This window comes from Nanorana parkeri, unplaced genomic scaffold, assembly GCF_000935625.1.
Source record: "Nanorana parkeri isolate BGI_ZX_2015 unplaced genomic scaffold, ASM93562v1 scaffold174, whole genome shotgun sequence".
NCBI lineage: Eukaryota > Metazoa > Chordata > Amphibia > Anura > Dicroglossidae > Nanorana > Nanorana parkeri.
In genome coordinates this window covers 310125-325438 of record NW_017306442.1, presented here as the reverse complement: position 1 = coordinate 325438, position 15314 = coordinate 310125, and the positions used below count along the sequence as shown (strand labels likewise).

Below are 15314 nucleotides of genomic sequence, written 5' to 3'. Positions count from 1 at the left end.
TTTTAAATGCGGAAAAAAAGGGGGGGGGGGGGGGGGATATGCCTTTTAAACACCTGTTAGTCTCCTCTAAGGCTGGATGAACAGAGTGTGCCTGGGTCACATCCATCACATGTTAGGATGTGTTCTGATGCCTTTAAATAGAAATTATAGGCTAAAGGTACATTTATTAATAATTGCTTTGTTAAATTAAATTGTGGTAATAAATTCCTGTTGGTCAGATTTTACACTTTTAATGCCCTGATTCTAATGGCCGATGCTGACCCTTTAATTTTTTAGACAAGTTTGGCTGCCTGAGGTCCTGCACTTGCTGATGACCTCAGACAGCCTGCTGGCAACCTCAGGCAGCTGTCTTTGACAGTGCCGGTCCATGCCGGTTCGTCTATACATTGCCTCCTCCTACTTCCCGGCGCCAGCACAGCCCCACACCTCCCTGTGCAGTCCTGGAGCCCGTCGCAAGCCCAAATCCCACCCGTTCAGCCCGGCACCCATCTGTTCAATCTGTAGTTTTGCTGGTTGCCATTCACCATTGCTGTATAATCAATGATCATACAGCAATAGAGAATGGCAACCGGCTATAGAGGTCTACAAATCTCAGCAATCCATGATTGCTGGTGTCCATTTTCCATTGCTGAATAATCATGGATTGCTGAGATTTGTAGCCCTTTATAGCCGGTTGCCATTCTCCATTGCTGTAGAATCATGGATTGATGGGATCTGTAGTCCTCTATTGCTAGTTGGCATTCTTCATTGCTGAACAATCATGGATTGAGTTGCAGTTCTTCAAAATTATAAATAAACTGTAAAATCATTAGTCTGTATTTTTTTGGAAAAATGCCACAGCCCTTTAAGAAAAAGTATCGGCATTGGTATCGCGAGTACCTGAGGGAAAGTACTTTACTTGGTCTTGAAAAAATGGTATCGGGGCATCCCTAATTTTAAGGGTTCTCTGTCATCTTTCTATAGTCACCAGGGCTTTCTATATTGTTGATGGCCACCTCACTCCCATGCACTATTCTATAGACATATTGTAGAATCCACCTTTTCCATCGTTTGCCATCTTCAGATGTTCCACCTCTTGCTCATTCCAGTGAGATATTAGAAATATTACACTTAGACTATGTCCCTGTGACTTGAAACCTTTTAAGATGTTTTCTGCTGTCTGGGTGAGGAAGACAACTACACCTTTGTTAAATGTGAGAAGGCATTAGATAACCTACTGTGGGCTTATCCAAATTAATTTTTACTTTCCTTGGCTTCTAAGGCCCATTTATGAGTTTTAATAATGCATTATACAGCAATTGTAATACAAAACTACTCGTTTTAGGCTCTGTCTCTTAAGAAATATAAAAAAAAGCACCCATCAGGACTCCTTCATTATTTAAAATCCTGTTAGAAACATCATTTATCACTGTGGAAGTACTTAAATCATTTAAGGTGGACCGTTCATAAAAAATCATACTTTGCATGAATCAATAGGGCACATGTCAGCATTATCAAATCACATTATTGTTACTCTATTATATAAAAAGTATCTTAAAGTACAACCAAAGGCCCCTGTATGACAGTCTAGACAAGTACCAAATCCAGATATTATGTGATGCACAAGCCTCATAAAGTAAACATCTTCCTTTACCTTCAGGGACCGAGCCAGATTATTCTTCAGTTGTGTCTCACACGCTCCCCCTTTAAAACACTGCAGCTCACAGGAGGGTTTCAGTAACAGAGGGTGTGCTGCCAATACATGAAGCGGTGGGCAGGACTAGGTGTGGCCAATTGCTGATTGACAAGCTTCAGGCTTGTGCATCAGAAGTCACAATGCTGATAGCCATGCCTCCTTCAACATTTTTCTTGTCACTGTAGTGCAAGCAGGTGCAACAACTATGCTCTGATTACAGGAGCAGTACAACATCATGTAGCAAATGCTGCAGCACATATTGTATTTTTAATGGGAGGATATTTCCACTTTATATGAATAAAGTATTGTCCTAAACTCCGAGTCCACTGAGTGCAAGTATGTGAATGGAACCTAAAACGCAGCAAAACACACTGCACTGCATGTGCAGAAATTCATGCAGATCTGGTCTGCATTTGGTGTGAATAAGCCCTAAGAAGTCCACATGACCACTTCTTCAAGAGGCGACAGTTAAAGGAGAACTATGAGGTGAGTGAAAATCACTAATTCTCATAGTTCGAACCGACGTGTGACAATGAAACTGTCACACGTCGGCTCGATAGTTCGGGAAGTGAGCGAAAGCATTCCGTTGCTTGCTCTGTCAGTCACGGCTCCCTGCAGGTCCCCCCCCCCTCCCCACACCGATCCTCCAGCGGTGACTACAGGAACGGACGGGGGAGGGGGCGAGCACAGCTGGCTCTGCCTCTAGATAGACTCACGCAGCTGGGTGGATCTCGACAGCATTGTCAGGATCCGTCCCGACTGCGGCGCTCTTAGTATATACTGAGCTGTAGCCCGTGATATACGGAGCTTTGGGACACGGGAGGACGCTAGTATACATCCTCCTGTGGCCCTTAAGAGAACTATTGGGAAAATCACTTACCCCATAGTTCTCTTTTAAGCTTTTTGCCTGGAGTTACAAGTCTTCTTTCCTGCCGTCTATTTAATCTAATTTATGAACAGCATTACACTAGCAACATAAATCTGGCGCAAATATATCCCATGTAACCATATTCGAGTTCAAATACTCGCAATTGTTATGATAAATTCCCACCATAAAATTCTCTATAGAAAAGTTGTCTCCTAATCCTTGGAGAAGAGTCTTTACACACGCACAGTAATCAAGAATATTCACACTATTGTGACCAATGGTCATTGATGCCTAGATACTCATACCAAATGACTTTTTAAAAAAAACACCCCTATAGCTACTTTGCATACCTACATAATGTTTATACATATTTTATTTATTTATTTGTTTTTATCTGGCATACTATTTTATTTAAAAAACTGCAACTTTGTATTATACAATGACAAAAATGTGCAGAAATGTATTTAAAAAAATCTATTTTTTAATTACTTTATTGTTATTTTTAATAGTGCAACTTTATCTGACAGTTGAACTAATAAACAGTACAACTGCTGATGACCACTACAGCCTGAAAGTGGCAGTGTTCATCAGTAGCCCAAAGGCTTTCATTTTTGACAATGGAGCCTTCAGCCTGCATGCAGGTCACTTGTGTGTGTGATTTGCATCTTGAGCTTATGAACAGTAAGGAGTAAGCAGATCATATCTCAGCATATGAAAAGGAGCCAAGAGCTCTACCCTTTGTTGAAACAAAATGTTTCAAAAAACATAAAAAAATTAAATACATCACTGCAATCCAAACATTATAGAAACCAATAACTCTCTTTATGGGCTCACTGACACCATTTGTGTTTGTTCTGTGCTGGCCGTTTTTTCCAGCGCAGCCCGAACGCAAAACAAGGCAAGGCAATTTGCCTTTTCATGGATGATGACAGTTCACACCACTGCATTCCAGTGATGTACGCTGAAAAAAAGTACGGCATGCCGTACCTTTTTTAAGCGCACTGCATTGAGACACGGTACCACCGCATTGCACTACAGTGAGCTCATAGAATTTGATGAAATGTCACTTGTGAAATTTCAATAAAGTTCTAACAAAAAGATACGGTGCAATGTGGCTTGATCAAGTGCGTCGGCAGCATTTTTTCTGATGTGCCACGGGTTCCCATGCGGCCGATCGCATTGCGGCCAGAGGGCGTGGCGGTGGTGCCATTTCGTTCAATGCACCGCCCCGCCCCCTCCCACCCCAACACAAAGTGAGCAGGCTGCAATGCAATCCAGTGCGTTTAGGCCCCAATGGGGCCGGAACGCACTGTAGCTGGTGGGAACTACTCCTTAATGTGCAAAAAATTATCTGTTTATTAACTGCAAGTACTGTTGATCCTGCCAGAAATCTTGTCAGTCTAAAACTTCCTGTGCTCTCTACCTATGCTGCAATCTTATTAGTTACATAGTTCTGAAGGCTACAGGACGCCACTCATCTATGTTATAGACAAAAGTATGGGTGGAGGTTTCCGTAGTCCTGTTCTGTTTCATAAAGGTGAGTGAGCGTTGTCATACTAGGACAGGTAGTGTGTTACTCACCAGGTAAAAAAAAAAGGAAAACTAAGGCAGCCACCACATCTAAGAACTAGTAAGCAGCAGTAAATTATTATTTTTTATTTTTTTTGGTTTAGATACTCTTTATTTCCATTCCAGCTGACGAGTGTCTGCAGGAGGAGGTGCATTTCATGTATGAATGCTGTGGGATCTCCTAATCTTACGCAGTTGTAGCAGGCCTTGGGCAGAAATTCCTTGGCCTCACTTAACACAAACTGCTCTTTGATCATCACTTTAAATTGCTCTTTGTTCCACTGGAGTTATGGATTTTCTGTTTATGGTGGGAAAATCTATATGAAAAATTCATTGATCCGCTTGCTTGAAAACAACTTCTGGAAAGAAAGATTTACACAGACTCAAGGCTGAATTCTATAAGCTAAGAATAGGATTTTTTGCCATAACTATCGTTATTTTCAGCATTGACAAGCCAATGGGAGTTGAAAGTAACAGTTACATATGGTAGGAAAAAACAGGACTATTTTGTGAAATAGAGCATAGTTGTCTGTATTTGTCATTGCCCAACTCAGCCGAATTCTTTTCTTTTTGGGGGGAGTTGGAATCGATGAACATATAAATGGGGAAAGGAAGGTTTCAAAAATGTGCAAAATATTACTTCTCTATATTAGCAAAAAGTAAAATTTCCCCCAAGAAGGGGATCCCACCATTCCTTCAAAGTATGTAACAAATATTTATAAAAATATATTTATTGAAGAAATATTAAAAAATATATAACAGACATATCAAAAAAATATATCAAAATACACATACACATATATATTGCTGCATTCAGCTAGTGATTCTTAGCAGTGCTATGGAAAACAGTGTAAAGGCACGCCATGGAGAAGCCTTAATATTCTCAGATGGTAGAAACTGGTATCAAAAATATTTCCCTTGCATCAAAGGTCTCCACATAAATGGGAAATATTGTCCATATTTATAGAAAGAAGAGAGAGCTCTGCATTTGAGGAGTGAACATACACGTGTATGGAAAAAAGAAAAAGGAACAAAAGAAAGTCAGCATCAAGATGTAAAAAAATTCACGATGAGGTATATCCTCGTTTTGGGGTCCAGCTTGAAGGAAAAAAAGTGGTATTGCCACTGTTGTGACTGGATCCTGTTAGAGGAGACAGGTGGTTCAGGAGATGTAGCTTTATCTCGGCTTTTTACGCTGGTTGTTATAAGTCAGTGCCTTAACTGAACTCCTTTACTGATTCCGTGGGATCTTTGTTCCAAAGTGGGGGAAGAAAATTAAACCAGAGGAACATAGAGGAAGACAAAATCGTCTTTGCTGGAGCAATGCAGAGTGACTTGATATCCTTTTTCCTAGACGGAGATCCGAAAAAACAAAGTAAAGTTGCCGTCAGGTGTAACGAAAACTCAATGATGGCTGTAGTGGGTTCAGGAGATAACCTTATCTCGGCTTTTCTATTCTATCTACAAACTGCATTTAAAACCTGCCAGAATAGGATCTCAATCAGACACAGATAGTATTTTAAACCCACCAGAGGTTCTAACCTAAAATTATTGGCTACAGTTGAGCCTTAGGCCCTGTTGCTCAAAGCTACAAAACGCTCAACACAAGGAATCCTATTGTTTGCTATGGGCCCTGTTCACACATAAGTGTTCTGTTGTTTGTAGCAAAATGTCTGTAGCTTAGACGAGCTTCTTTTCAGGCAGATTTGAATGTTTTTGGTCCTCATGGACTTCAATGGAAATGCCTAAAAAATGTGCATCACAATAATTTTTCTGGCATTTTTGCATGATATCGCAGATGCTACTGCTTTTCAATGGGCCAAATAGAAAAACACCTAAAGCTGAATGCCTGCAAAATGCTCAAAAACACTTAAGAAACAGGCGTATACAGACACAAAAATGCTTTTTAAAAAATACCTAAAATACCAATGCCTAGGTGTGAATGGGGCCTTAAAGCCACTCTGCCACTATTTTACTAATAACGGTATCCTTGCAAAGAAACCAATTTACACTTTCCTGTGAACCCACTGCTCTCCACTGCAGTCTGTGTCCTTAATGATCTTCAGCATCCAACACTTCTAATTCTGTCAGATGCCTGGTCCTCCATTGCATCATCTCCTATGTCACTACTCTTTCCTGCAGTGACGTACTTGTCTGCAAAGGAAACCACAGAACACTATGGGGGCGCCTGCTCCCCATACTCTCAGAAGTGTTAAATGGTGAACATCGTTCAGGAAAATTTGTATCTACAAAATAAACAGAGTATGGGGACATGGGCAGCAGGAAAAGTAATAACTTTTGATTTCTGGCTGGAAGGGCTTTAGTTATTATGTTTTTAAATGGTGAGTCGCTTTAAAAAAATTCCTGTAAAAGAAGATTATTGAAGCTTACCTCTCCAGCAAGCATTATGTTTGAGCTTTGCTGTCTCCAAGAGTGTTGGTGGCTGAGGAATGTTTATATCCTATACTTCTGGGTGTGCCGGGTGCCTTGTGTGCTGTGGTTCTTCCCATTAACCTTACATCACAACTATGTCATGTGGTGACTTAGGGGCTGGCTGATGGAACCATAGAACACAACAGGGGACTGACTAGGCATCCGATACACCTGAAGTGTTGGGTGGTGAAGATTCTTCTGGAGACCATGGCTCTTGAAGATAGCAAAGTTTAGGCTTACTGCCTGCTGGAGAGGTAAGTATTAAGAGTCTTCTTTTGTAGGGGAGTTTTTCTTTTCTATTTTTTTTTACCTTTAGCTTTGATTAAGGCATGCGCCCGTTACAATAAGCTTTTGTAATGTCACAACATTTATTTCCATCTAGAGTTGCATCCATTTTTCACCAAAGATCTTGTAGTGATGATGGAAGAGTCGGACCACTGGGTAAAGTTTTCTCCAGCACATCCCAAAGATTCACAATGGGGTTAAGGTCTGGACTTTGTGGTGGCCAATCCATGTGTGAAAATGATGTCTCATGCTCCCTGAATTCTTTCATAATTTGAGCCCGATGAATCCTGGCATTGTCATTTTAGAATATGACCAATGTGCCATCAGAGAAGAAAAAAAATCCCTTGATGGAAAAACCTGGTCATTCAGTATACACAGGTAGCCAGCTGATCTGATAGTTTGAGCACATAATGTTGCTGGACCTAGACCTGGCCAACTAAAGCAACCCCTATAGCTCTTACCTATTTGCCTAGCTAAATCCAGGTGGTGAAATTTTTTGGCCAGGCAGTATATACTGTATATAGGCTGCTTTTTTGATCAAGCATGTATTAAGAAAAATGTAAAATGGATTTTATTTTTCTTACCAGCCCCCCGTTTAATTTTTGTTAGTATTCATAAAACTGTTTACCAAAGAAGAATGCATTTGATAGATTGCAAGGACTTTGAGGACACGTTTTAACCTCATCTTCCCATTACCTCACTGGTGAATATTATGTGGATGCTGCAAATGATAAGTAGATTTGCATTTTAAAATAGTTTTTTCTTCAGTCATGCTTTGAAAGCATTTATCATTTATAAGCAGTAATTAGATTAATTGCAGATAGAATGGAGCTGATATGAGTTGATAGACTACAGGGCTCCTTAAAGATCTTCATTTGCAGTATGTTGATTGCTCATGTAATTTAGGTTAAAACTCTAAAGAATATGTCACATGGGATACTTAATAGCACCAAAGTTGCCCATTGTTACAGGTAAAGTTGCTCATAAAAAATATCTATATTTAGCTACTTGTAAATTAGTATTAAAGGAGAACTATGAGGTGAGTGCTTTTCACTCACCTCATAGTTCTAGCCGACCTGTGACAATGAGACTGTCACAGGTCGGCTCAGTAGATCGGGAGGTGAGCGAACACATACCGGGTTCGCTCGCCTCTCGTCAAGCTAAATCTTAATGTCTATGAAGTTCAATTGCTTAGCACCTGATATGTAGGAGCGAGATAAGGTGAGGTATTCTCCTGTCAATTAGATAAATAGCACCCCCCCCCCTCTACCCTTATTCTGGTATTGCCTTAAAACAAATTGGTTATTATTATGAACTGTCTTAAAGGATTTGTATAGGCATGATCCAAATGAACCCCAAATCTCCTTCTCCCTAGTGTATGCCCTGCATTCATTTTTTCTTTTACCTTGTTCCTGTAGTGAGAAATAGCTTTTATTACTCCATGTGATGTCACCAGCAGACTTGTAAAATGTTTACAGGGGCAGCTGCTGGGAAGTCAGTTCCTGTTGACATTAGCATGCTCCCAGAACTACATATCTCTATATACCGTGTACGGGCAGGTTCTTGGGAGTCAAGGCAGCAGTGCTCTTTTGCTGGGAAAGATATCACTGTATAGAGCAGGGGTGGCCAAACTCTGGCCCTCCAGCTGTGGTGAAACTACAAATCCCATGATGCATCTCTCTCCGGGAGTCATAGCTGTGGCTGTAAGAATCTAGCAATGCCTCGTGGGATTTGTAGTTCCACCACAGCTGGAGGGCCACCCCTGGTATAGAGGGACAGAGAGGCGGTAGTCTTTAGTTCAGAAAGCAAAACTGACAACACTGGCTGGATTTTCAGGGCAGCAGAAGCACTGTGTTGTCAGCCCAAACAGTAAGCTAAAGCATATTGGGTTTCTGGCAGATCAACAGGTAATTTTTTACTTGCAGCGTTTATAAAGAAGGGGTTAACCACAAGAAAATTTAGCAACTTCAGCGCAAAATTATAGCTAATTTGCCTACAAACGTCAGGTGGTCATAATAATCTGGCCACTCAGTGTATATTGCCTAGATATAAACTTTAACTAGTGATAAAAAATAAATGCACACACCCCTGAACCTACAGATTTCTTCCAGGTAACATGCACTTGGAATTTAGCTTAAAGTAAACCTGTGATTTGCCCCTTTAATTCCTCACCCAGAATATACTTACCTTTTCTTCTCTTCCCCGCCATTCATTTCAGCACTGGGAGCGGAGGGAAATACCCAGTACTTCTGGGAATGTAGGTGCATCTGACTCACTCAATGGGCCAGTCAGCGCTGCCACATGGGAGTTCATAGCCCTGTGCAAGCTACATCTCCAGTGGCTCATAGCTTACACAAGATATTTCTTCAAAAGATAAGTATATGCTGCTGCGGGGGGCTAAAGTAAGGTAAACTTATTTCTTTGACTACAAAGATTTCTTTTAATGTCAAGCGCATTTTCAAAATGCACTTTTTCTTTTGCAGTTTTGCTTAGTGTGTGCCAGAGGCGAACACCACCCAATTCAAAACAAATGTGACAGGTTTGGTGGGTGGATGGGTTGATCTTTAAATTCTTGCCTATCTGTCTATCAAGGGGCAGTGTAATCTTGCTCCTTAATCTCCAAGGCTGTTTTCCAATGAGAAAGATGGACTATCTGTATGACAACAGCATAGACTGACTATAGATTTACAAATATAGCCTAAAGAATTATGGACAGGCAAATGCTTGCTTGTCCCTGAACAACTCTCTAGAGTACTGGTAACCATCGAAATCCATGGCCAATGCTGACAGTAGCTTATAGGTCATTCCTTAACGTATGATTAATCCTACTCACAAGGAAATGTTTCACCAGTTTAAAAATTCTCCCTGTATGATATCAAAAGCCTTGGAACTGCATAAACAGAACTAACTGCCTACGTCATATGCAGAACTAACTGCCTTCAACATAAGCAGAACTAATGGTAAACTATACTGTCTCAGGGTCAATCACAAAGAATCTGATTAGTACAAAGTAATGTAAACTTTGCTCTTCAGCTAAAGAGTTTTGTAAGTCATCATCTCCAACCTCATCTCTCTCCACCTTCAATTCTGCTGTTTGATATACCTATTGTTAGGCAGACAAGATGACAATATAATAAAATTAAGCCAACAGCCAAATAGTCAATATGTGCTTTGATCCTGCCCCCTCTCAGGCTCTGCCCCTATGCTCTGGTCCATGAGTGGTAATTTAGTCTCTGATATATTCTTTCCAACAGAAACTGTGATCATAGATAAAACGGAATCAGAACTTTTACAGACAGCGATACGCAATACATATCTGTAAAGCTAGGGCAAGAATCAAAGAGCCTTTCAGATTTAATCGTAGGTACGTAAATGTCAAACAAGTGGGTCATCCAGCTCTCTTCTGCAGCAAGGTCCTGCGCTTCGAGAAATCAGTTTCCTTGAAACTCTGACCTCATATTTCATTAGGATTTAATAAACTTCTAGCGTAATAATATTGTGCTGAGTTACCGTACAGCAGCTGACAGAAGACATGATATTCTGTTAGATCAAAGAGCACAATGAACTGTCTCAAAGATAATTGTCCTTGATAAATTTTTAGAGGCTGCAGTGAATCTGATTCTATTAATGGACAAAGAAATATTGTAATGTCAGAGAAAAACACAGAGTCTGGTGATGAAAAACTGTCTAAAGGGAAATTAAAATCAACACATCTCTGTGGGTGGATTTAATTAAACAGAGAGCGAGTATGTGTGCTTCTAATAACCAGCATGTTAACGCTTACCTGCCAGGGAATCATGGTTCCAGAAGACAGGCGATGGCAGTCTTTAAGTCAATAGAGCAAAGAATGCAGTCCTTTCCCACTTGTAAGGTGGACCTCACCTGTTCGGTCTGCTGTTCAATTTAATGTGGATTTTCAAAGCAGCACATAGTTGTTTCTACCAATTAAAATTTTTGTTTTGTGCATTGTTATAATTACATTTCGTTAACAGTTGATGTTAAAACCACCCCAATTTTTGCTGATAATACTTAATAGTAGAGAGACCTGATTTCATGAGATTGTGTATCTATTTTATACAATCTCTCAATTATGCTTATGTGCAATTTTCTCCAAAGACCCAGTTATACACCAATTGGGCTTCACCATTTTCCTCCTCACACAACATCGAGAAGGTGAAGCCACGCTGTCATTTACATCCTGCAGGTCAAACACATCTCTTCCATTCCTGTGACCATCACATGTCACTGATTTCTGCAGGCATAAACCAGCTGCCAGGGGTAGTGGCTGGAGATGCAGATATGAACTTAACTGTTGACTTAAAAAAACAATTTGCATACCAGCAACACATTTTTCAGAAAGAGCGGGTACATTTAAAACAGCTGATGGCACAGATTTTGAAGGCGCCAAATGCCACACATACTTTGGAAGTGGAATAGTTCACTTTAGGGGTATTTATGGCATCAACAAGTACTTCAACAAACCACCAAGAAGAAATGTTTCTAAGCTGCTAGAGATGAGTGAATCGATCTATAAAGTTCAGAATTTGACTGGGATTAGCAATAAAGCCAGCAATCTGATTAAAATTAAACTGTCAGATTCTTTATTATTTTATTTTTTTCTAGCTTTAAAAATTCTAAAATAATTAGGACTGGTATCCCTATAAGCCTTTAGGATTCCACTAAGCTGATAATAATCCCTATGGTCTTCAGCAATAGGTCCAAATGTGGCAGTCTAAAAAAAGCATCATGGGCAAAGGGCTGTTTCTGGTCAATGCCCTGTACAACTTACCCCCTCCAAGTGGTTGTTTCAAAATGTTTTTGAATAAGCATTAGAAAAAAAATATTGTTTCTCTCAAGGCATTAAAAAAGTACTCAGGTAACAGTCCTAGGGGTCTTCTTCTTTTAATATGTGTGCTTCCAGACATGTGTGACCCATTATAATGAAAAGTCAGCATAGTGGGAGTTGTATGGTGGAATTCTGCAAAATTTGCCAATATCTTTTCTTCAGTTGAGTATGCTCACCCTATTTATAGCAGCGAGGCTGTGACACTCTGTGAACATTTGCTCACTTTCTTAAAGGTTTTGGCTTTGCTGGTTTGAGCTGGTGAATCTTTGTATTTTGTACTGAACATTTAGTAGTTGCCATTGGGCAAAATCACAATTTCAGCATTGGTGGGTTGAATTAATATTTTGATAATTGTTACAATTAAAACATTGTAAAATACTCCCATCCTGGGACACATGGCATACATGCTGGTATCTCTATGACAAAGGAGCAGTGAATGTGTGACCTCCCTTCATGCCAACCTGCACACTCTTCAGTACTAAAATGTGTTGGGAAAGGGGTACTCAAAAAGGGGGATACCCCTCCAAATTACAGGACTCAATAGTGGTATCCTGTAGTCGTCAGCACCCCCAGTACACTAAGGGAGGACAGAGAACTGGGGACCTATACAGTATACTATCTATCTGCACCCTATTGAAGGCAGGTAGGTAACCACCTACACCCTGGTGAACTGACGCTAAAGGTCCTTTAATCCAATAACATTATATTTAAGAAAATAATTAAAAACACATGCACTCTTGTTAAAAAAAGATGTTTAGTCTTCTACATTTAAAGTATCAAGAGGCATCTCAGATATCCCACAATGACTCTCCTCTTTCCCTACCCCTTATTAGGAAACCAAAAAAGCACCTCTCACATTTCTTAGCAAATGAAGGTGATCACCAAATAGTTAAATGTATCAATACTTTGGTAATTCAGTATAATATAATAATGTAATATGTTAGTCATGTGATGTCACGGAGAACTCCAAAGACACACCTCCATATAGTTTCCTATGTGTTCAAGACCATTGTTCACTTATGATCCCCTTTACTTCTCATAAGGGGCTAAGCAAAGGGATCCCAATGAGGGCAAAAAAAAAGAAGAGGCCTGGTGATACCAGCTTAGCTTACATGGCTGTAATGAGGAAGAGGGCATGCGTGTTTTAAAAATGTATTTTAACAAAAACAAGTTGAAAAAGATAAAAGACTTGTAAATTTGAGTGCTCTGAGTTTCAACACCGTGGAAAACGTCATCTGGCACATTCGCTGGCTGATGCTATACAAAGCTCCCTGGTTATCTCCATATTGAGCTAAATGAATAAAACAATGCAAATAGCTGTGATGAATTTAATGACTCCTTTAATGTGAAATCAACCTGTAAGTACGATGATTTGATGCATTTTATACATTGTTTGCTCTTTTCACAATCATGTATAATCCTATGTGTTTGTGACCAGTGTTTTGGTAACCTCAACTGAACAAAAGGTCTTCAGAAGAAATGACGCATAACAGTAAAAGGCACCAGATTTGTATCCTTAAACTGACTGAAGCTGAGTGTCATGTGGAAATGATAGCAGCCTATACATACACTCAGACACAACTTTAGTGACAAATACCAGAGCTGCCATATTGCCAGTTCAGTCTTAAAAATTATGACTGGGAAAAACTGGAAAAAAATAAAACTGGAAATCAAGTAGAGAAGCCCATGAGTTCTATGTCAAATATATGAAAGACTTGTACTTCATTAACTCATTTGAAGGCTGTTAAGAGAGCCTGTCACCATTTTTTCTCTGGCTCAGGTTCAATCCCAGCAGTCTTGAGCTCCTCTTCTCCCTCCAGTGCAAATAGCTGGCATCAGAGGCTGCCTGCCAGGTTCTTTTCAAAAGATAATTTCACCATCAACTTTGTAAGTTCAATTTATCGCCAGGATTTTCCAGGTTCTTTTAAAAAGTAAACGAGGATTACAACAGGATTGGATGTGCAATCCAGCTTGGCACACTGACAATGTAATCACAATTCTAGGACCACAATGTCCTGAGGTTATAATTATTATTGTTTTGTGACTGTTTATGCATTATTTTGCTGCCAACTTCCTACTAGTTTTTCCAGTTAAACAAAAGGCACGCGTGGATGGCGGTTTTAACATTCAATTAAGGTGTTTCTACTCCCAGCCCTTCACAAGGTGAACTTGAGTCATTTATTACAGATTCCTCTGAAAAGGTGAAAGAGGCACTTAATGTTTTCAGATATGCTACGGTCTGTATGTATAGCCTATTGTCTTGAATGCCTTGAATTATACAAGCTTTTAAATGTGTGTGAGGTCATAGTTCAATAAAACCATTTATAAAAGCATGGTGGGAACAGACAAATATCAAATTGTATCAAATGTTCTATAATTCTGTATTTTAGTAACAAGAGGATTAAAGCGGACCTTTACGCCCTTTCACTAAACATCACATCAGCGTGCAGCTCTGCATGCTGATTTAAAATCACTTTACATTCATAAGTTAAGCAAACATGTTTTTAATTTACTTACAAATAGAGTTCATCTACTTCCTGGTCTACATCTGGCACAAATGATGTAATTGTGCCCAAGCTTTGCATCCTCGGAAGGTTACATCAGCAGAGTATTGCTGGGAAATCTCATCTGTAATCTCATGAGATCTCAGGGAAAGGCATTTTCCTCCCCTGACATGATGTGCATGGTCACATGTCTTAGTCACATGTGCCAGAGTTCCAGGAAGTAAAGGGAGATCTAGTAACCTGCCCTTAGTTAAAATTTCCACTGCCAGAAGACTGGTAAAGAAAAGAGAAATAAGGTATGCAAAGAATACAAAGCCTTTTATATATACTGATCAGTCCCTGGCCCATCAAGGCATGAACTCCACTAGACCTCTGAAGGTATGCTGTGGTATCTGGCACCAAGTCTACGGCAGGAAATACTTTGAGTCCTGTAAATTTGAAGGTGGGGCCTTCATTAATCGGACTTGTTTTTTCAGCACATCCCGCAGGTGCTCAATTGCATTGAAATCTGGAGAATTTGGAGGCCGAGTCAACACTTAAAACCACTGACCACTGCAGATCGTGCACATCCCACAAGAGCTGCAGTGTGGGAGTTGCTCTGACCCAGTTGTCCAGCCATCACAATTTGGCCCTTGTCAAAGTCACTTATACTTGCCCATTTTTTCTGCTTCCAGCACATCAACGTCAGAGACAAAACATTCACTTGCTGCCTAGTATATCCCACCCACTTCCTGGTGCCATTGGGATGAGATAGCCAATGTTATTCACTTTATCTCTCAGTGGTCATAATCTTATGGCTGATCATTGTGTGTGTGTGTGTGTGTATATAACCTATTACAAACCATGGGCATTATTTACAGTTGCCCCTACCTCTTGCAGCCATAACAGCATCCCCACTTTTGGAAATGCTTTTCACAAGGATTTTACCATGTCTGTGGGAATTTCAGCCATTTGAGCATTTGTGAGGTCAAGTTCTGATGTTGAACAAGAAGACCTGGCTTACAATTGTACTTCCAATTCATTCCATAGGTGTTTAGAAGGGTTAAAGGCCAGGCCATTCAAGTGAATGTACCTGAGTTTGTGCACCTAAACTCTATCATTTGGAGGGGTGTCCCCATACTTTGGCCCTGCAAT

The 15314-nt window shown here is 40.1% G+C and overlaps 1 protein-coding gene across 1 annotated transcript in view; it reads left to right on the top strand.

The window, feature by feature from the left end:
- Positions 1-15314, top strand: part of GPC1 (glypican 1) — an 85484-nt gene that overhangs the window by 49571 nt on the left and 20599 nt on the right. The window lies entirely within an intron of this gene.